The sequence below is a fragment of the Canis lupus genome, chromosome 5 (assembly GCF_003254725.2).
Source record: "Canis lupus dingo isolate Sandy chromosome 5, ASM325472v2, whole genome shotgun sequence".
Classification (NCBI taxonomy): Eukaryota; Metazoa; Chordata; class Mammalia; order Carnivora; family Canidae; genus Canis; species Canis lupus.
In genome coordinates this window covers 76186717-76210560 of record NC_064247.1, presented here as the reverse complement: position 1 = coordinate 76210560, position 23844 = coordinate 76186717, and the positions used below count along the sequence as shown (strand labels likewise).

The window sequence follows — 23844 nt, the reverse complement described above, 5'->3', positions numbered from 1 at the left end:
GAAGAGTCTTGCTAAACTGATCAAAATGGGGCCTCCTTTTTTGAAGGGCTATGTGGGCAGAAACAAAGATCTGCCCAAGGTGGAAAGTCTAATAAGAGATGTTCCTCCTTTAAGTTGGAATCTCAAAAGGCTACACTTTTAGGAAAAACTACAAGTAAACCATCCCTTCCACAGATTTGCATTGTCTGGCCATTTCAGAAAACCTCAAGACTATGAAAATGACTTAAGGTGGTCCTGGACTGGCAGGGGTCAGAACTGCCTGACAGAAGCAAATAAAAATCCTTTTCTGAAAAACAGCACTTTTATCTTAGGCACCAAATCATTCCTACAAATAATTTCCCAAAAGACAATGAGTGACATACAGTAAAAATAAACATACTACAAAATAAGACATGTTGAATGAGAACAGAAAGACAAACATATCTTTAAAAATTTCAGTTACCAGAACTATTTGACAGAGATAACAGAACAATCCTAATTGCTATACTTAACCTTCAGAATACTAGGAAAAATATTAAGTAAATGATTATTTACTATTTTTATATTACTTTATGAAGAATTTAGGGCAGAATATGGTAAAAGCAGAAAACTTTACTAGAAATCTTAATATTCTTTTAACACAGTACACCCAAATAGTTATTCTATATTTTCCTAGGTTTGAAAGTATACATAGCTAGCTATTTATCAGCTAAAGTATAAATAGCTAGCTATTTATCAGCTGTCAATGACAAACCCAGAACACATCCATCTTGTAAATACTGATCTCAGATTTTTTTCTTAAAGATTTTATTTACTTATTCATGAGAGAGACACGCAGAGAGAGAGGCAGAGACAGGCAGAAGGAGAAGCAGGATTGCACTGGGCTCCTCCTTGCTGGGGGAGCCCAATGCAGGATTCAATCCCAGGACCCTAGGATCACGACCTGAGCCAAAGGCAGACACACTCAACCACTGAGCTACCCAGGTGTCCCTGATCTCAGATTTCAAATACATCTCTAACAGATTCCAGTTTATCATTACTTGTGCTGCTTTTTTTTTTTTTTAAGATTTTATTTATTCATGAGAGAGAGAGGGGCAGAGACACAGGCAGAGGGAGAAGCAGGCTCCATGCAAGGAGTCCGACACGGGACTTAATCCCTGGTCTCCAGGATTGCACCCTGGGCCAAAGGCAGGTGCCAAACCACAAGCCACCCAGGGATCCCCAGCATCTGACTCTTGATTTCAGCTCTGGTCATGATCTCAGTGTTTTGAGATGGAGCCCTGCATTGGGCTCTGCACTCCACATGAAGTCTGCTTGAGATTCTCTCTTCCTCTTCCTCTGCCCCTCCCCCATTCACATATGTGTGCTCTCTCAATAAATAAAATCTTTAAAAAAAAGTGTGATATTGGCAAACACATAGATATATAGACAATGAATCTATGCATGCATTAAAACACAAGACTGCATGCACACGCACACATGAAAGTGAATTTTACTGCATGTAAATTATATTTTAATAAAAAAGGGAAAAAATGATGAACTACAGTAATTTAGTTGTTTTTTTTTTTTTAATTTTTATTTATTTATGATAGTCACACAGAGAGAGGAGAGAGGCTGAGACACAGGCAGAGGGAGAAGCAGGCTCCATGCACCGGGAGCCCGACGTGGGATTCGATCCCGAGTCCCCAGGATCGCGCCCTGGGCCAAAGGCAGGTGCCAAACCGCTGCGCCACCCAGGGATCCCCAGTTGTTTTTTTTTTTTTTAAGATTTTATTTGTTTATTGGGATCCCTGGGTGGCGCAGTGGTTTGGCGCCTGCCTTTGGCCCAGGGCGCGGTCCTGGAGACCCGGGATCGAGTCCCACGTCGGGCCCCCGGTGTATGGAGCCTGCTTCTCCCTCTGCCTGTGTCTCTGCCTCTCTCTCTCTCTCTGTGTGTGTGACTATCATAAATAAATAAAAATTAAAAAAAAAAGATTTTATTTGTTTATTAATGAAAGACACAGAGGAAGGGATAGAGACATAGGCAGAGAGAGAAGCAGGTTTCATGTAGGAAGCCCAATGTGGGACATGATCCCAGGATCATGCCCTGAGCCAAAGGCAGACAGATGCTCAACTGCTGAGCAACCCAGGTGTCCCAGTAATTAGTTTTAAAAAGAGTAGCAAAGAGGGATGCCTAGGTGGCTCAGTCAGCTAAGCAACTGCCTTTAGCTCAGGCCATGGTCTCGAGGTCCTGGGATCAAGCCCTCCTCAGTAGGGAGTCTGCTTGTCCCTCTCTCTGTACCCTCTCCCCTAACTTGTGCTCTCTCTCAAATTCTTTAAAAAAAAAAAAAAAAAAAAAGTAGAGTTAAGCAGCTGGATATAATAGAAGAACAAATTCGTAAACTAGAAGGTAAGTCAAACAAATTATTCAGAATGTAGCAAGAAGTGGAAATTAATTAATGCAGAGCCTTACACCGCAGCAGCGGTTGAAGAACAGCCACCATAGTTCTGTGATGATCCATGGCCACAGGCCTCAAGAAGGGCCACACAACCCAAAACATGAGCCAGCTGAGGCACAGCCACCACCGTGGACACCTCACCATGCACACCAAATTCCTAAGGGACATGATCGGAGAGTTATGTGGCTTTGCTCATACAAGGAGACTACCTTAGAGCTGTTCGAATCTCCAAGGACAAGTATGCCCTCAAGATCATCAAGAAAAGTGGACACACATCCATGCCAAGAGAAAGCAAACAGGAACTGAGTGAAGTCCTGGCTGCCAAGAGGAAAGCAGCTGCCAAAGACTGAGCCCTCTCCCCACTCTGTATATAATAAAACCCTCACAGAAATAAATAAACATAGGAAAACAGCAAGAAAAAGAAGTTTTCTGTTAAGTGAAGTTCTAAAAGAAGAACAGAAAGAGTGGGACAGAGGCAGATAATGGCTAAGAATTTTCCAGAATGGATGAAAGACACTAAATCAAAAGAAATTCAATAAAGCCAAATAAAAGGAAATTCACACCTAGACAAATTATAATGAATGAGAAAACACAAAGAATATCTGAAAAGAAGCCACAGGAACTGACTGCTCAATAGCACAACAGTGAAAGTCAAAAGACAGTGGAAAGAAGAAAGTGTGCTAAAAAGAAAAAATATTCCAACCTAAAATTCTATATACTGTAATAGATTTTTTTAAGCCATAAATCTCTCCCATTTCTTTACACACACTCCACACTCCTTTAAATATGACATCGCCACCCTTCCCATTGAGAAATGGAGTCTTAATTCCTCTACTCTTTGGAATCTTGGCCACTGGTCTTGCTCTCCTTTGCTCTGACATCAGCAAATATGAGCTTGAAAAATGCTTGTGCATTGGAACTTGCCATTTCTATAGCAGAACAGCAGACATATGACTGCCCAGCCCCCAGCTGACCTGACAAGTGACTACAGATGAATAAGCTGAGCTGATACGATGTAGACCAGAGACAAGCCATCTCACTGAGCCCTGCCCAAACTGCTAACCTACAGATACATGGGGAACCAGTTGTTGTTTTTCAGTCACTGACTTTGGGATGGTCTGTTACCCAGAAATAGATAATTGATACCTAGACCTAACAAAAATATCTTTTAAGAACAGGGTAGAATAAAGACCTTTCCAGACAGACAAAACCTGACAGCTGGCCACCAGAAGACCCTCACTAAAGGAAGGATGTACTGAAGAATGTACTGTAGGCAGAGCGAAAGTGGTCCCAGATGGAAGATCAAAGATGCAAGAAGGCATGAGGAGTAAAGAAGGGGCTAAGTACATGGGTAAATCTATAAAAATAATGCTGTTGTAATACAGTAATAGAATGAAAAAAATTTACTACCAGCTGCTTTTGTAATACAATAACTAAAAAATTTCAATGTCAGCAACCACTCCCAGACATTCTGATTTAATTTACCTGAGATATCCAGGTACTGATAGTTTAAAATCACCCCAGGTTGCAACTACAGCTTGAATCACTAACTTAAATTAAAAAATGTAATGCCTGTATATTTAAAGTTGGCATTAATTCCAACTTCCTTTCCACTGCTATTTGGATTGCCTTTTTTTTGAATTATTGACTTCTGATTTTTCTTCTGAAATAAGATTTTAAAAACATACTCTCTCTGTTAATACAAAGGGGCTCACATTAGGAGATACTTAAGGTCTTAAAACAATTACTGTGTTAATTTCTTTTTTTAAGATTTTAGTTATTTATTCATGAGAGACAAACACAGAGAGGTAGAGACAGAGGCAGAGGGAGAAGCAGGCTCCTTGCAGGGAGCCCGATGTGGGACTCGATCCTAGGACTCTAAGACCACGCCGCTGCCAATTTTCCATCAACAGATATTACTATAAGGTGTTCCCAGTTACAAGCATTCAAGAAAGTCTTAGCTAAGGCTAAAGCTAAAAAGGTTTTCTAGTTAATGTTCTTCTACAGTCTCTTTAGCAAAATAGTAGCTAATATTAAAGACCAGCCCCAGGCCATCTGCAACCAGTAACAGATCAGAATAGTATGCTATTCAAAACACTCTATGTTAACTGTTCATTTTCCTAAATTGTTCTGTTGACTAGATATGGTTGATGGTGCTTTGATCTAAATCAATACACCAATCTCAGAATTAAAATAACTCTCAAAGCAAACCCTTAAATGATGAAAGATTTCCAAAATAATGAATTATGGCCTAACAGCAAATTAAGAAGGGGTGGAATTAACATAAGGAATAAGAAAACGAAGCACTTAAGAGATATTATCAATGAGTAGAATATACAAAAGCCATACCGTATTGATTTTAAGATGCACCATTATTTCATCTATCACTGGAGGAAAAAACTCTGCCAATCATAACTATGTCATGGAATTTAAGATGGATCCTGATTTCAAGATGTTAAGGTGAAAAATAAAAAGTACACTTTACAGTCAATAAAATATGATAAATAACAAAGCATTATAACCAGGTAACCATGGGATTTTTGCCAGAAGCTGTCTACTGTATTAAAACTCTCAGCCGGGCAGCCCCGGTGGCGCAGCGGTTCAGCGCCGCCTGCAGCCCAGGGCGTGATCCTGGAGACCCCGGATCGAGTCCCACGTCAGGCTCTCTGCATGGAGCCTGCTTCTCCTCTGCCTGTGTCTCTGCCTCTCTCTCTCTCTCTCTCTCTCTGTGTCTCTCATGAAAAAATAAATAAAATCTTAATTAATTTAATTAGTTAATATAAAATGTAAAAACTATTCTTCCCTCCAAAAACATAAAAAAAAACAGGCTGTGAGCTGGTGAGCTGGGTTTGGCCCATGGGCTATAGATTGCTAATTTCTAGTCTAAGATATAAATGGGCATAAATGGGTGCTTCATAAAACAGGGATGCTGAGGAAATGAGAACAGATCTACTCCAGATTTTAATTTAACAGGTTTCCAAAATGTTTTAACAAGAACTAAGCCAAAAATATCAATTAAGCTTAGGGAAGAAAAATTTTACTTTTTATTCTCTTCATTTAAAAATATAATTTTGGGGATGCCTGGATGGCTCAGTGGTTGAGCATCTGCCTTTGGCTCAGGGCATAATCCTGGGGTCCTTGGGATCGAGTCCCTAATCAGGCTCCCTGCAAGGAGCCTGCTTCTCCCTCTGCCTATGTCTCTGCCTCTCTCTGCCCCTCCCCCTCTCTGTGTCTCTCATGAATAAATAAAATCTTTTTTAAAAAAATCTAATCTTTGACAAGTTTCTGTTTATTTATGCATAGGAACCTAAATGAGTGGCTGAAGAACTATTTCGTATTTTTACTTCTCGGAGAAACCAAGTCTAATTCAGGAAAATAGACACTGAGATCTTATTGAGGTCAAATCATTTTTTCTAATGACTTCTATCATACTCTATACATAGGACCCAACCCTCCACAACCCTGGGCTTCAATAAAAATGCACAAAAAATAACTTTCAGAGGATTATCCTATTCACTTTGCAAAGAGCAAAGCCTATACATACAGGCTCTGATAAACATCAAAAAAGAGAAATTAATCTCTAAAATCAGGAAAATGCCAAGGCTAACACAACAACTTTTGTATTAGGGCTGCCCAATATGTATTTGCTTATAAAAGGAAGAATATATTCACTGGTGAGTTTTATATAAATGATGTTTTCAAGAGTTATTAAAAGAAATTTTAAAATTGAATACCAATTCAGAAAAATCTGTCAAACTATACCCATAGCTGTTTCTATGTAGATGAAAGTATTTCCCAATTTAAAAACTACCATTCACACAAATTTTAAGTAAACCTATTCTGATAAGTTGTTTGAATCACAAAGGAAATCCCCAAAGGTAGACTCTAGAAACGTTTTTTTTTTCTTTAAAATTTTATTTATTTATTCATGAGAGACACAGAGAGAGAGGCAGAGACATAGGCAGACAGAGAAGCAGGCCCTATGCAGGGAGCCGGATGCGGGACTGGATCCCGGGACTCCAGGATCACGCCCTGGGTGGAAGGCAGACGCTCAGCCACCCAGGTGTCCCTCTAGAAATGTTTTCTAACAAAGACCTTTGTTTGCAAAGTTAAGTTTACTTGTCCAGCAGTGCAAAATAAACACAGCTCATACACTGTAATCTGTAATAAGAATCTCAAATACAATGATGAAAATTGTAAAATACCAAACTAAGGGTATCACATGTCATACTCTTAAGTATTCTGACTTCACACCAAAACATTCTTATAGCAAGAACTTAGATTTGTTCCCTGTTCTCTGTTAAAACAGAAAGAATGAATAAAACACAACTTTTAGGTTGGTTTTTTTGTTTGCTTTTGTTTTTTTAACCAATCAGATCTAAGTAGCAACGAGTTTGATCTCTCTTTAAAAAAACTGTTTACTTATATGAGTATGTTGATGATTCATGATTGATGAATCAGAGACAAAAAGGAAATGGACCAAAATTGATCTCATTAAAGTAGGTAAAAGCTTTCTGCAGAAGTCAGCCAATTAATGCCATATGCTACAGCTACAGACTTGTCTGAATACTGTCTCTGGTGCAGCAGAGTCTACATCATTTATATAAAACTCACCAATGAATTTATTTTTCCTTTTATAATCAAGTACAAACTGGGCAGCACTAATACAAAAGATGTTGCTTTAGCTTTGTAGGATTTCTTGCTCTATGAAGTTCAATTTCAGAGTAAATACTGTGAAGTGTGTTTTATAAAGACTAAATGTAAATCATTTGTAAGAAATCAATAATGTGTAATATTTTTACAAAACCAAAAGACAGCATAAGTATTCTACTTAAAAATTAAATAAATGCAAGAATAAAGAGCTAAAAGAGCTAAAAGTGGGAAGTGCTAAAATAGATTACCATTTTCTATTATAAACCTGGTAGCACTCTGACTTCTACAACCATGTATTAAAACTATGTATGGGGATCCCTGGGTGGCGCAGCGGTTTGGCGCCTGCCTTTGGCCCAGGGCGCGATCCCGGAGACCCGGGATCGAATCCCACATCGGGCTCCCGGTGCATGGAGCCTGCTTCTCCCTCTGCCTGTGTCTCTGCCTCTCTCTCTCTCTCTCTCTGTGACTATCATAAATAAATAAATAAAAATTAAAAAAAAAAAAAATAAAACTATGTATGTATTACTCCAATAATCATATGCCTGCCAGGACGTATGGTGTCTATGCGAATATGTGAGCATTTTCTGAACTTGTATTCCTATTCTGCTGTGTTATGGTTCAGTACAAAAAATTACCTAGTCTAGAGATAACAGTTTGGTTTTGTTTTCTTAAATTCTTCCCAAATACCATTTACATAGATTATCTTGAGTCCTCCAGTTAGAATAAGATTTAAGAAAAGACCTTTGAAACAATTTTTCATCTTACAAGGCATTTAAGTAATATTTAACTAGTTAAAAATAGGTAAATGTATTCTGGTCCTGAAAGTTCTATGTTAAGAGTTAGCTCTTAATAATCCCCATAAATGCAATGGGATCCTGAATCAGAGGGTTCAAGGCTGCCCCAGTATTAGTTGAGTACTAACAACATAACCATGATTTGAGAAATTAAATGCACGAACTATTTTAAAAACTCAAGAGATCTTTATGTAAAGGTATTAGCATAACACTTCCAAAATAGCTGAAGCTAATGCTGCACTATTTTTTAAAAACACAGACCTAAATGAAAGGCTACTAAAGATGCTAAATCAAAGAACTAAATTGAAAACATTGCTCTTAGTACAGATAAAAAAAATCCCAGTGAGGCTTTTCTAGGCCTATCTGAATAACAGGAGATCTAAGAGTTGGGTAAAAGAAAAGCAACAGTTCAACACAGAAAAGTCCTTGAGAAACAAAGCCATATTAACAATAAATGCTGTGATGGTTTTGTTTTTTAAATCAAGCACCGATTTTTAAAACTTTAAGTCTTGTTAATATATGTCTAGATTTTTTTCTAACAAGTATGTACTTGTAATATGTACTTCATATTACTTGCAGAGATATACATGACAATCTTTCCCCAAAAATTACAACTAAGAACTAATTAAGAAAAATAATTATGAAATAGTATATAATGTTTTGTGACTTAAAGTGAGTTAATGAACTTGAACATAACTTCCTGAGATAGGAGAGTCTTCCTGGTTCAAATTTTCTGCGTGTTTAGCTTCTAAAGCAATTCAGATAGTGAGATTTTTCAGCCAGTTTACATCACCCAGTAGCAGTACTTGGGAGTCATCTATTAATAGGTTTTTGAAAAATTAACTGCTTGTGAACAATAAATTGTACAAAACTTCAAAAAATTTTAATTTGCTTTGGAACTTATATTCTGATGCTGCAGTAACAAAAGCCAACAAAATGGCACTTCTAGAAACAGTACCTCCAACAATATAAAAATACATTAAATACAGGGCATTTCAGGGTAGAATTGTTCCTAACTGTGAAATATGGGAAATAACTTTTATACTCATGTATAGGAAAGTGGCTGAATAAACAATGGAAGATCTCTATGAATTGATTTAAAGTGATTTCCAAGATATAATGTTAAATGAAAAAATGCAAAGTGCAAAAAAAAAAAAAGAAAAAAGAAAAAATGCAAAGTGCAAAAGAGATCAACTATGCTAACTTTTGGGTAAGAATGAAGGAAAAACAAGAAAATACACAGTATCTGCTCACTTGTACATAAACAAAGTATAAATTATAAACAGACTGGCTACCCAGAGAATGTGCAGCAATGAATGGAGGGATGGGAATGGGATAAAAGGCATAGCAGGAAGGCAATTCAGAATGTTTTTTTTTAAGATTTTTTAAAAATTTATTTGATAAAAAGGGAGGGAGAGAGAACATGAGCAGGGGGAAGGGCAGAGGGAGAGGGAGAAGTAGACTCCCCACTGAGCAGGGAGCATGAGATGTGGGGCTCAATTCCAGAACCCTGAGATCATGACCTGATCTGCCAAAAGGCAGATGCTTAACCAACTGAGCCATCCAAGTGCCCCTAAAACCATGTTATTTTTACGGACTCAAAGTTTTTAAAGTAAGACTGAAGGATGGCAAAAATGCAATTAAAAGAAGAAAAAAAAAAAATAAAGAGTGCCTGGGTGGTTCAGTCTGTTAGGTGCCCCACCCTTGATTTTGGCTCAGGTTGTGATCTCAGGGTCATGAGATGGATGGAACTCTGCATCAGGCTCTGTGCTGAGTGTGAAGCCTGTTTAAAATTCTCTCTCCCTCTCCTTCTGCCCCTGCTCCCTCTCTCCCAAAAGGGAAGGGAAGACGAAAGAGAGGAGAGAAAGGGAAGGGGAAGGAAAGAAAATTAACCTAACTATATTTCAAATGAGCATAATCATGAAGAATAGAGAAGTAAAGAGGAGGGAGATAACTTTAAAGGTTCATGAAGGGGATCCCTGGGTGTTTCAGCGGTTTAGCGCCTGCCTTTGGCCCAGGGCACGATCCTGGAGTCCCGGGATCGAGTCCCACATCGGGCTCCCGGCATGGAGCCTGCTTCCCCCTCCTCCTGTGTCTCTGCCTCTCTCTCTCTCTCATAAATAAATAAATAAATAAATAAATAAATAAATAAATAAATAAATCTTAAAAAAAAAGGTTCATGAAAACAGTATTCTGACTATATATACTCAGTCTAATGACAAAAAGAGCTGTAAACAAATACTGAATCCCAGGAGGTTTGTTTTCTCACAATGGCATAGCTTAGCATTCTAAAATTATTTTAAGTCTATTACAGATTCAGCAAATAAATAAATAACTTGATAATAGGAACCACGTTTTCCTAATATCCTATTATGTGACAGAAGGAAATTATAAACGTGGAAAAGGAGAAAGCTAGAATGAATCCTGTGGTATCAGAGGCATTGATATGAAAAAAAATCACTTTTTAACATGTGTGTCTATATATACAGATATGATTAGATGTCTATGTGTATATACACACACATATGGATATGTATATGTACATACGAATGTATTTATGTAAATACAAACACACACACATACACTTTTCTTGCTTTGCCTGCTGAAGCAATAACTTCAGAAGCAATGAGCACACCTAGCACCTGAATCTTGGCTTCTAAATATCATTCTCCACTAAAAGGAAAGAAAATTCCTTGGAGAAGTGAGTGATTGCAGGGCTAGAACTAGAAAAGTGTAAGAGAGCCTAGAAAACTTCTGGCTTCTGGGCCAATATATAAAGTGCTTTGAAACCATCACTCCCGACTCCAGGTAAAGATGGCGGAGCGCGGTTACAGCTTTTCGCTGACTACATTCAGCCCATCTGGTAAACTTGTCCAGACTGAATATGCTTTGGCTGCTGTAGCTGGAGGAGCCCCTTCAGTGGGAATTAAAGCTGCAAATGGTGTGGTATTAGCAACTGAGAAGAAACAGAAATCTATTCTGTATGATGAGTGAGGTGTCCACAAAGTAGAACCAATTAACCAAGCACACAGGCCTGGTGTATAGTGACATGGGCCCAGATTACAGAGTGCTTGTGCACAGAGCTCAAAAACTTGCTCAGCAATACTATCTTGTTTACCAAGAACCCATTTCCACAGCTCAGCTGGTACAGAGAGTAGCTTCAGTGATGCAAGAATACACTCAATCAGGTGGTGTTCATCCATTTGGAGTTTCCCTACTAATTTGTGGTTGGAATGAGGGGCAACCTTACTTATTTCAGTCAGATCCATCTGGAGCTTACTTTGCCTGGAAAGCCACAGCAATGGGAAAGAACTATGTGAATGGGAAGACTTTCCTTGAGAAAAGATATAATGAAGACCTGGAACTTGAAGATGCCATTCATACAGCCATATTAACCCTAAAGGAAAGCTTTGAAGGGCAAATGACAGAAGACAACATAGAGGTTGGAATCTGCAATGAAGCTGGATTCAGAAGGCTCACTCCAACTGAAGTTAAGGATTACTTGGCTGCCATAGCATAATAACCAAGTGACTGAAAAATCTGGAATTTCAGATAATCCCTCTACTTAAACATGTTTAAAGTATGTTTTATTTTGCAGACTTTTTGCATACTTATTTCTACATGGTTTAATGGACTGATGTTTTTAAAATGATACTTATAAATCATAATAAACTGTTAAATCCAAAAAAAAAAAAACAAAATAAAACAAAACAATAACAATAAAAAGAAACCATCACTCTCATCACTCCCATCCTCACAAGAAAAGATGAACTAACTATAAATTAACTCTTCTTAGATCCAGAAGAGAACTCAAGTCATAGGGCAAACTCTTGCCAAAAATTGGAGAGACAAGCAAATACGGAGAATCACAGCTTACTGGATGCTAAAACCCAGAAGAAAACCATCGCTGGAGCCAGCATCCAGAGGAACATAGCAATTGTAACTGACAATTGCTCCAGGCTAGGTGTGGTCAAGCTTGAGGTCAAAAACTCAGGGGAATGAATGATTTTAAAAGGAAACTAAGTAAACAATTTCATTTACAATAACATCAAAAAAACACATAGGAATAAATTTAACCAAAGAGGAGAAAGACTTGTACATTGAAAACCACGAAACATTCTGGAAAGAAAGTAAAGACACAGATAAGTGGGAAGATATCCCATGTACATGGGTTGGAAGACAATATTGCCAATACCACCAAAAAGATTTACAATTAAATGCAATCCCTATTAAAATCTAAGTAATGCTTTTTGAAAAATCCATCCAAAAATTCATATAGAATCTCAAGGGACCCTGAATAGTCAAAACAATCTTTTTTAAAAATTTTCATTTATTTATTCATAGAGACAGAGAGAGACAGAGAGAGAGAGAGAGAGGCAGAGACACAGGCAGAGGGAGAAGCAGGCTCCAGGCAGGGAGCCCGACGCGGGACTTGATCCCCAGGTCTCCAGGATCACGCCTTGGACCAAAGGTGGCGCTAAACCGCTGAGCCACCAGGGCCGCCCCAAAACAATCTTGAACAAAGTTTGAGCTCTCTTACATTTATTGATTTCAAAACTAATTACAAAGCTACAATAGTTAAAACTGTGGTGCTAGCATAAAGACACATAGACCAATGGAACAGAGTAAAGAGCCCAGAAATAAACTTTAGCATATATGATCAAATGACTTTAAACAAAGATGGCAAGACCATTCAATGGGGAAAGGACAGAATTTCCAACAAATGGTATTAGAAAAACTGGATATCCTCATGCAAAAGAATAAAGCTGTACACTTACCCTATAGCAAGTACAAAATTTAACTCAAAATGGATCCAAGACCTAAATGTAAGAGCTAAAACTGCAAACTCTTAGAAGAGAGGACAGGCAAAGTTTATAACACTGAATTTGTCAATGATTTCTTGGCTATGACACCAAAAGCACACACAACAACAAAAACAGATAAACCGGATTACATCAGAATTAAAAAACTGTGCATCAAAGTATACAATCAACAGAGTGAAAAGGCAACCTGTGGGATGAGAGAAAATACTTGCAAATCATTTATGTGATAAGAGGTTAATATCAAGAACACATAACAAACTCCTACAACTCAATAACAAAAAACCCAACTAATAATGAGGAAAGTACCTGAATAAACAATTCTCCAAAGGAGGTATACAGATGGCCAATAAACACATGAAAATGCCTGACAAAACTAATCATTAGGGAAATGCAAATCTAAACCACAGTAAGATATCGCTTCACATCCATTAGAATGGATGTTTTTAAAAATGAAAAAAAAAGAAAACGGAAAATAATAAGTGTTGGAGAGGGTGTGGAGAAATTGGAACTCTGTGCACTGCTGGTGGTAATGTAAAATGGTGCCATTACTATGGAAAACAGTATGCCCATTCATCAAAAAAATGAAAATAAAATTACCTTATGATCTAGCAATTCCACTTCTGACTATATATCCAAAGGAATTGAAAGCAAGGTCTCAGATACTATTACACACATGTTCCTAGCAATATGATTCACAATAGCCAAAAGGCAGAAGCAACACAAAGTGTTTAATAGATGAATGGATAAACACTAGGTGTTGTAAAAATGTAATGATTATTCAGCCTTAAAAAATAAGGAAATTCTGTTACATGCCAAACACGGATGAACCTTAAAGACATTAACGCTAAGAGAAATAGGCCAGACACAAAAGGACAAATATTCTATGATTCTACTTATAAGAGGCACGAGGCACTACAGGAGTAAAATTCAGAGACATAAAGAATGGTGGTTGCCAGAGGCTGGAGGGAGGCAGAATGGGGAGTTAGGGAGTTTCAGTTAGGGATGATTAAAAGTTCTGAAGATGGACGGCAGTGATTGATAGCTTAATAACAATGTAAATGTATTTAGTCTATTCTGAATTGAACACTTAAAAATAGTTAAAACGCTAAATTCTATTTGTATGTATTTTATCACAATAAAAAAAATGGGGAAAAATGGATGGCATAGTTTTAGGTTGTTCTTGAACTTGTACGCTGCTGGTACGACAATAAAACAAATAGGGGGAAATAAATAAATAAAATAAAAAACAAACAAATAAATAAAACAAATAGGGGGCTCTTGGGTACTCAGTCGTTATCAGACTCTTGATTTCAGCTCAGGTCATGATCTTAAGTTTTGAGATTGAGCCCTGTGACAGACTCTGCGATGAGCATGGAGCCTGCTTAGTAATCTCTCTTTCTCCCTCCTTCTGCCCCCACCCTCACACTCACACACACACTCTCTCTCTAAACAAACAAAAAACAGGATAGATGTCAAGTTTGAAAATAAACTATACAAAACAAGATACTCCTTGTTTGCATTAGTGGCAGAGAAAATAATTTTCCAATTACTCACAGCCAGTAAAAAAAATTACTTTGTTTTTCCACTAAGGATTTATTGAGCATGTAAAGAGGCACTGGTCTAGGAACTGGGAATGCAACATTGTGTTGCTGCAAGCAAGCACATATACTCAAGAGCCCAAGAAGTCAGGTGTTGTACAAAGAAACAAAATCAGATGGGAATCCCTGGGTGACTCAGTGGTTTAGCACCCATCTTAGTGCCTGCCTTCAGCCCAGGGCGTGATCCTGGAGTCCTGGGATGGAGTCCCACATCGGGCTCCCTGCATGGAGTCTGCTTCTCCCTCTGCTTCTGCCTCTTTCTCTCTGTGTCTCTCGTGAATTAAAAAAAAAAAAAAATATATATATATATATATATATATATATATATATATATTTAAAAAATCAGGTGACATACTGATAAACTTCAGGTATTATACAATGTAGTGACAAACTTCTGTCATTTCTTGGCTTTTTGGCTAAGATCAGGTGTGAAAAACTTCTAGTTAAATCCAGAATGTTCACTTTTTTTTTTTTTAAGATTTTATTTATTTATTCACGAGAGACAGAGAGACAGGTAGAGACATAAGCAGAGGGAGGAGTAGCAGGCTCCATGCAGGGAGCCCGATGTGAGATTTGATCTTGGGATTCCAGGATCATGCCCTGAGTTGGAGGTAGACACTCAACCACTGAGCCAACCAAGTGTCCCCAGAATGTTCACTCAGTGATCCTGACATTTTGCATATCTGAAGCTACAATTCTTCTTTAGAGTAACTACTTATGGTCCTTTTCCCAAATATTCTGGACCTCCAGAATGGCATTTAAGTCATTTCTGATCTACCTTCCTAGAGGTCATCCAGGCTTACTAAACATTATTTGTGGGGCACAAAGCCCTAAGTGTTTGATTTCACCCCAATATTAATAAAACAACCCTGCAATATTAATTGACAGGGTTGACAATATAGAAAGCAATTACACAGTAATTTTGGACAACAGAGCTAAACATCTCTATTTACTTTTGCTGAAATTTGACTTCAGAATTAAGCAGTTCTGAGGAAGGAGAAAAGGACAAAAAGCAGAATAATCTTTACTCTGTGGATCACAGCAACCTGAGATGCCAACTCTCTTGGGAAATGGTAAGATTTGTGAAATTTAAATTTAAATGTAATTTAAGTTCTCCAAGAAAAAATAATACTAATAATAAATCAAGTTTTCTGTCACCAAACTATTTTGAATCTCCTCCCTTCCTTTCTTCCTTTGTATTTATATTCATCTTCTTCCTCCTCAGCATCTCCAATCCATCACTTTCTATTGGCTTCTTTTAAACTAAAATAGATTTCCTTAATCTTGAAAAATCTTTAACTGGAACATCCTCCCTTCCAGATAGTCTCACCTCTTACCACTATCAAACTCCTGAAATAGACTAAAATAGTTTCAAGTAGTTCAAATTTAGGTTCTATAGAAACTATTCTATCTCAATTTTACCAAAACTGTGCTCTTTTCTCAGTCATCAACCTTAACTATTATTCTATGTACCCTAGTGATTACTACTAACTCCTTTCAAATTTCCCTTTCCTTGGCTCCCACAACTAAAATTTCCCTCCTTGGCTTCCACAATTAAACTCTTCTAAATCTTCTTTTAACTGTCAACCACTCTTTCTGTTCCCTATAATTCCCTCCACAAGCCTCTTTCCAACCCTCAATTGTGAGCATTCTCCAGGCTCAGTCCTTGCAATCATACTCTTCTACTTACACATTCTTTAAGTGGCCTCAACCACTTTCATACCTCCAACTATAGTCTTTTAAGTTGAATAACTAAAACTTAGGTTCAGTTCAAGATTTTGTTCCAAATTTACAACCTCTTACTGGAAATTGCTTGAAATACCTGGCTGTCATTTCAAATTAAACACAAGCTAAGAATTATATATTCTTAGAGGTAGCCTAGCAGTTAAACTTTGACTTCTTGTCACCTGGTTAAACTCCACTCTTCCTTCAGCTCCATCATCATTTTCTCAGGAAAACATTTCCTGACTCTCTGAATAGCCAAATATTCACATATTTTCTTTCACAGCACTTATCATAGCTATAATTTTCCATTTATTTTGTGACTTGTGTGTATGTGATTCTTTAATGGCTACCTCTTTTCCACTAGATGGTAAGTTCCATAAGAGTAGGGATCATGTCTTTTCAGAGTGGGAGGTGAGGGGTATGATAATCACCATATTCCTATCATCTGTCATTAAGCTTGGGACATGGAGTAAATATATATCCAAGTTTGTCAAATGAACAAAAGCAATCTAAATTTTTCCTGAGTAATGAGTCTCCCATCAACCCCATTCCCATCTCCTACTACTCCACTATAGTCCAGGTCTTTACTTCATCGTTTAATTACAAAAGCAGCTCACTCAATGTGCTCTTTCAGATTTTCTTTACTTCAATCCACAATGCACACAAGAATAATTTCCTTAACTATTTTACCATGCGATGCCAATAATCTTCACTGACTTCCTATCTCTCTCAAAAACAATTCTAAACTAAGCAGACATTTCACTGAAGAGCTCAATTTGCCATAAACACTAATGTCAGCTACTCAAGGCAGCCCTTCCCACTGGTCATGGCTTTGAAAAACACTGATTCTTCTCTTGACTCTCCTTATTCTAAGTTCCTTGTAAACCACCACCAGTAATACTACCTTCAAATGTTACGATGAATTGCATCACAAATGCCTAACATTAATGAACCAAGTTTTGTTGGCAATAGATTTACAAACCATTTCCTAGGATGTGTTTCTTAGAAGATATGATTAACATCATTATTTATAACATTCTTATTGGTCATAGTTTCAGAAAAGTTTCATTTTTTAAATTTGTCCTTAAATTCTAATTATGATAGACTAAGAAAAGTCATGGCAAATTAAATTATACCATCTAAAACAACAGATGAAAACTAGTTCAGTATCAAAAAATCTAATAATATACCATTAAGAAACTGCATGTTTCCTTTTCAAAAAGTTATTTCTATACAAAATAAAATATACAAAACATATATCTAAAAATAAAAAGAAAGTAGACCATGATGTGTCACTATACTATGATACTAAAATCTTTATGAAATATAGTGTGTAACACAATACAGTGGCTTAGTTTCTCATTTTTTAATCCAATAATTTAAACTGTGTATTCCAATGGTAAGCATAATATTTTCCCCAGGTGGATCTTTCATAATATATACAGTTAAGATTTATAGAGAAAAAAAAAATCACCAAAATTTTTAAAGATTCTTTATTTTTAAAACTTACACTACCTTCTATGTGATTTAATTCCATGCTGGCATAATTTTATTCATGTTTCAATGCAAAGAACCTCCTGAACTAAAAAGCTGCTTCTTATTAAAGTTCTCTAGATTAAGATAAAAACAAACAAGAGGACATTAGACAGGCAGGTGCCACACCACTAGAAAACCACAAATATCACACAAAAATTTTGCAGGGAGAGGAATACTATCAAATAGTTTTGCTAAATTTACTGCTTTTAGAGAATGAAATGGACCTCAGTTCATGATTAAACACTACTAAAAACAAAACAAAAAACACTGTAACAGTCACACTCCTCTAACTTTATAAAATAAACCTATCCTCACATCATATCTAAATTCAAAAAAGACAATGGGAATTTTACCACAATTTTTTTTAAGATTTTATGTATTTATTCATGAGAGACACACAAAGAGAGGCAGAGACATAGGCAAAGGGAGCAGCAGGCTCCCTATGGGGAGCCTGATGTTGGACTTGATCCCAGGACTCTGGGATCACCACCTGAGCCAAAGGCAGACCCTCAACCACTGACCCACCCAGGTACCCCTACCACAAATTTTTAAAAAGAATTCCAATTTGGCTTTTCAAAAAGAAGTAAAAAAAGAATCCAACTGTTCTGTGTTTTAACACCAGTGTTACATTAAACCCAGAGATAATAGGTAATTTGCCCAAAATTGAAACGAAGGAAAAGGATTTAAGAATGATACCGGGGATCCCTGGGTGGCACAGTGGTTTAGCGCCTGCCTTTGGCCCAGGGCGCAATCCTGGAGACCCGGGATCAAATCCCATGTCGGGCTCCTGGTGCATGGAGCCTGCCTCTCCCTCTGCCTGTGTCTCTGCCTCTCTCTCTCTCTCTCTCTCTCTCTCTGTGTGTGACTATCATAAATAAATAAAAATTAAAAAAATAATAAATAAATAAAAGTAAAATAGTTTAAAAAAAAGAATGATACCGCAGCATAAATGTTTTTAAAAATGGTACTTAATGTAATTATTTTGGATAAAAGCTTAAAGCAAATACAGGCAAGAAGTCTAGGCCCTCAAGTTAAACCAAATAGTAAAGGCACCTCATAGCAAAAGGTCTCTATCACTAAGTTCTTACCATTAACCTTAGGTAAGGTTTTTAAAGCACAGGGGTGCCTGGGTGGCTCAGTCCATTAAGCAGCTCCTTAGGCTCAGGTCATGATCCTGGAGTCCCAGGATGGAACCTTGCCTCAGGCTTCCTGCTCAGCCGGGAGTCTACTTCTCCCTCTCTCTCTGCCTCCCCCCCACCCCACTCGTGTTTTTTCTCTTACTCGATCACTCTCTCTCTCTTTCTCTCTCAAATAAATAAATAAAATCTTTAAAAAATAAACACATGAATTTGTTTGCCTCAACAAGTAGTATCATTTCACAAGTATTCTAGTTTACAACCTAACCACATAATAAAGAAAAAATAAACAAGGACCCTATATTTTAAATGTCCTTCTGGGGGCAGCCCCGGTGGCACAGCGGTTTAGCGCCGCCTACAACCCAGGGTGTGATCCTGGAGACCCTGGATTGAGTCCCATGTCGGGCTCTCTGCACGGAGCCTGCCTCTCCCTCTGCCTGTGTCTCGCCTCTCATTCTCTCTCTGTGTCTCTATGAATAAATAAATAAAATCTTTTTAAAAAATAAATAAATAAATGTCCTTCTGGCAAAAAGGATTCATTACCAACAGCATTTTAACATATATCCAATTCTATTAAATTGACTCTTAGAAATCTCCAGGTTGGGGCGCCTGGTGGTTCAGCTGGTTGGGCATCTGAGTTTGACTTGGTTGTAATCCTGAGATACTGGGATTGAGCCCTGAATTGGGCTCCATGCTCAGCAGAGAACCTGCTTCTCCTTCTCCCTCTGCAGCTCTCCCTGCTTGTGCTCATGCTCTCTCTCTATCTCTCTCTCTCTCTCTCAGATAAATACATAAAGTCTTTAGGGGGAAAAAAAAACCCTCCAGCTAACAGCCAACTTCTGAACCCAAAAAATACAGGCACCGTACAGCAAGAGTAAACCTATGTCTAGACTTTAGCATTCAATGGAATTAATTTATCATCACAAAAGACTGGTCTCACTCAACCAATGGAGAAACAAAATAATGGAATTTTTTTTTTAAGATTTATTTATTCATGAGAGACACAGAGAGAGAGAGGCAGAGACATAGGCAGAGGCTCCTTGCAGGGAGTCTGATGCAGGACTCGATCCTGGATCCCGGGATCATGGCCTGAGATGAAGGCAGATGCTCAACCGCTGAGCCACCCAGGTGTCCCTGGAATTTTTTTAAGTAAACTAAACACAGACATTTCAAAAAGTTAACAACATCCTATACAAATTATTATTATTATGACTAAATTATTAAACAATTATTTTGGGTGATGGAGGATATGGGCTCAGGGTAACAATTATTCTCCATTTTTGCTATTCTACTTGCTATGTTCTAATTAACTTAAAGAATAAACCTATCACCATCTCAATGCAATCTATAAATCACCATCATATCGCATTGCTAAACTCTCAGTATAATAGCAAAAGTTCTAACATACATCAATTTGGCTTGCCATGCATAGCTGCAGGGTCTGCCATTCAGGAGAAAGCTTAATTTCTCAGGTTTGGTATATCTTTTTTTTTTTTTTTTCTTTTTTTGAAGGTTTGGTGTATCTTAAAGCATCTGGAATTCCTTTTAGATTACATGAACTGATACTTACAATAATGGAAAGGACACATCCAGAAACAGACAACTGTAAAAAAAAATCTTTAGAAACTGAGGAAAAAAGGGAGTATCTGGGTGGCTTGGTTGGTTGACCGAGCAGCTCTTGGTTTTGGCTCAGGTCATGATCTCATGGGTCCTGGGATCAAGCCCAAAGTTGGGCTCTGCACTCAGCGGGGAGTCAGCTTGGATTCTCTCCCTTTGTCCTTTCCATCCCCTCCCGTCTCATCCCCTCCCCTCCCCTTGTCTCCTCTCTCTCTCTCTCTCAAATCAATCAATCAATCAATCAATCAATCAATCTTTAAAAAAAAAAAATCTGGGGCAGCCCCACGGTGTCAGTCAGCACAATACCCTCCAGTTCCATCCACATCAACGTAAATGGTAGGTATTCATCCTGATAGCTGAGAAATATTCCAGTGCGTTTGTGTGTATACATACATATACACCCCATCTTCTTTATCCATTCATCTGTTGAAAGTTATTTCTTATTGTGACAAATCAAAGGCTGGCACATGAACTTGACCTGACTTGTCCAAACTGCAAGAGAGCTTGCTAGCTGCTAGAATTGTGTGTTCCTCTTTTCATAGTGCCAAACTATCACTGGGAATGCTCACCCAGTCCCGCGTGTAGCTAGCCAGGTGTTGCATGTGAAAAATTCTCACCAATGAATGTGAATAAGAAAGAGTACATCACCTCAGGGCCAGGGCTTTCAAGAAAAGGTGGTTGAAAGGGTATATTTTACGGTACATGAGTTATATAAAAGGAGGAAGAGGAGGGAGGGAAATAAAGATAAAAAAAAAAAAAAAAGGGCAGCAGACAGGCAGGGATTCTGACTTTCCAGCATGAAAACAGAAGACTCCAATACCACCAGGAAGCAAAAGCATAAAATGGAAGGAAGCAAGGTCTCTGGATCACCAGATGGCTGATCATTTCCCCACAACTTCTCTTGTGTTAAGCTACTGATATTTTGGGATTTACTATGGGGAGTTAGTTTTGCCCTAAATAATACATTAACTGAAAGAAAATCTTTTTTTTTAAGATTTTATTTATTTATTCATGAGAGACACACAGAGAGGCAGAGACATAGGCAGAGGGAGAAGCAGGCTCCATGCAGAGAGCCCGATGTGGGACTCAATCCCAGGACTCCAGGATCATGCCCTGAGCCGAAGGCAGACACTCAACCGCTGAGCCACCCAGGCATCCCTGAAAGAAAATCTTTTACCTCCTAAGTTAGTAAAAGGCTTGGCTCAAGCCAGAGAAGCTGACTCTCTGACATATAATGAAATTATACCTGTGGCACTCTTGTGCTAAAGTAGTTTTGTCAACGTAGGGGAAAAAAGGTCTCTTTATCTTAATTTTTTTAAGTGTTAAATAGGTAACATCTAATTGGCTCAAATTTTTTAATAGAAAATATAAAGAATATAGTGTTAAGTTTTCTACCCATTTTTATCCTCCATTAGCCTAGTTTCTTCTATATCCTTCCAGAGCATTCTAATGCAAGCAAATAATTTTTTTTAAGATTTTATTTATTTATTCATGAGAGACACAGAGAGAAAGAGAGGCAGAGACACAGGCAGAGGGAGAAGCAGACTCCATGCAGGGAGCCCCACATGGGACTCAGATCCCCAGTCTCCAGGATCACACCCCGGGCTGCAGGTGGCGCCAAACCACTGCGCCACCGCCACCGGGGCTACCCGCAAGCAAATAATTTAATAATAGATCTTGGAGATCTTTCCATACCTGATGTAAAAACCTTCTTGTCCATAGCAATACAATAGTTCATTGTATAGATGCATATATTTAATCACTCCTTTACTGAAGGATGTTGGGTTATTCCCAATTATTTGCTATTACCGGAAAAAAAAAAAAAAGCCTCAATACTTCCTACACATTGATCATATTGTTACATATAGTTTCAGACGTAGGGCTGTTGGGTCGAAAGATATATACATATATTTACAATTTTTTTAAAGATTGATTGATTGATTGATTTAGACATAGAGAGAGAGGCAGAGACACAGGAGGAGGGAGAAGCAGGCTCCATGCCGGGAGCCCGACGTGGGACTCCAGGATCGCGCCCTGGGCCAAAGGCAGGCGCCAAACCGCTGAGCCACCCAGGGATCCCCTATTTACAATTTTAATAAATAATTCAGGATCTCCTTTTCTAACAAATTTTCCCCATTTAATCCCACTTGATAGGTCAGAAATTAAAATTCAAGCGATGGTGAACCCTACTACAATTAATACACGAATTGCCCCCATAGTAATTAACTGGACAAAATACATGAAATAATTTTCAGTAACTGGACAACAGGCAGTATAGGCTTATGATACCTAAGAGAAGGGAAACAAACAAGGTGAACCTATGATTACCCCAACTTATCGCCTAGAGGTGGTTTCTAGGCTGCAGCACAGGAGGAGGGAGCCCAAACAATCTAGTGTTCTCAGAGTTCAATGGACTCAAGATGGCTAAAATTTGCAAGATAGAGTACTAGAAAAAACAGCGACACAAAGAGCCTGAGATATCTGCAGAGGGATCCCCTTGAAATAAAACACAAAAGCAAATAGATCAAATAATTTCTGATGCTTACACAAGGAAGGGAGTAGTCATTCCCACCAGCCTGAAAGGAGAGACCTCATATAACTCAGGACATTGCGTAGAATCCCAGAAGAGTCACATTTTAGTAGCAGAATTAAATTAGGCATAGGGGATCCCTGGGTGGCTCAGCAGTTTAGTGCCTGCCCTTGGCCCAGGGTGTGATCCTGGAGTCCTGGGATCGAGTCCCACGTCGGGCTCCCTGTGTGGAGCCTGCTTCTCCCTCTGCCTGTGTCTCTGCCTCTCTCTCTCTCTCTCTCTCTCTCTCTCATGAATAAATAAATAAAATCTTAAAAAAAAAAATTAGGCACATACCACAGGCTGCTCTGGACTTACCCTAATAAAACTTAACAGCAAGCCTCAAAAGGCTCAAAATGATCTGCATATAACCTCTATGCTGGACAAAATCCAACGTTATTTAAAGGAATCCAACAAAATTAAGCACTCAAAGATGTAAAATGCATAGTAGCAAATATCCAATAAAAAATTACTATACAAAAAAATTGCTATACATGTAGGGGTGCTTAGGTGGCTCAGTTGAGCACTGGGCTCTTGGTTTGGCTGGGGTTATGATCTCGGGTCGTGAGCTCAAGGCTCACTGGTGGCTCTGCACTCAGCAGGGAGTCTGTTTCTCTCCCTGTCCCTGGTCCTGCAAGTAGGCACTTTATCTCTAAGATAAATAAATCTTAAAAAAATATATATTACCACATACGCAAAGAAATAGTAATATGACCACAAAAAGAAAAATTAATCAGAAGAAAAAGACCAAGAAATGACAACTAATGGATTGAGCAGATGAGGACCTTAAAACAGCCACTATAAATATACTCAAGACTATAAAGGAAGAAGAGGGGGGAAAAAAAGTATAAAGGAAGCAGCACCTAGCTAGCTCAGTTGGTACAATGTATAACTCCTGATCTCAGGGTTTTGAATTCAAGCCCCATGTTAGGTTAAGAAATTACTTAAAACTAACTCTCTAGGGATCCCTGGGTGA

At 38.1% G+C, this 23844-nt stretch overlaps 1 protein-coding gene and 2 pseudogenes across 1 annotated transcript in view; 2 read left to right on the top strand and 1 right to left on the bottom strand.

The window, feature by feature from the left end:
• The window catches only part of GLG1 (golgi glycoprotein 1), a 147836-nt gene that overhangs the window by 110549 nt on the left and 13443 nt on the right, over positions 1-23844 (bottom strand). The gene's annotated exons all lie outside the window — the stretch shown is intronic.
• LOC118354893 (60S ribosomal protein L36-like) lies at positions 2479-2767 on the top strand (annotated as a pseudogene).
• Positions 10666-11560, top strand: LOC112646642 (proteasome subunit alpha type-2-like; annotated as a pseudogene).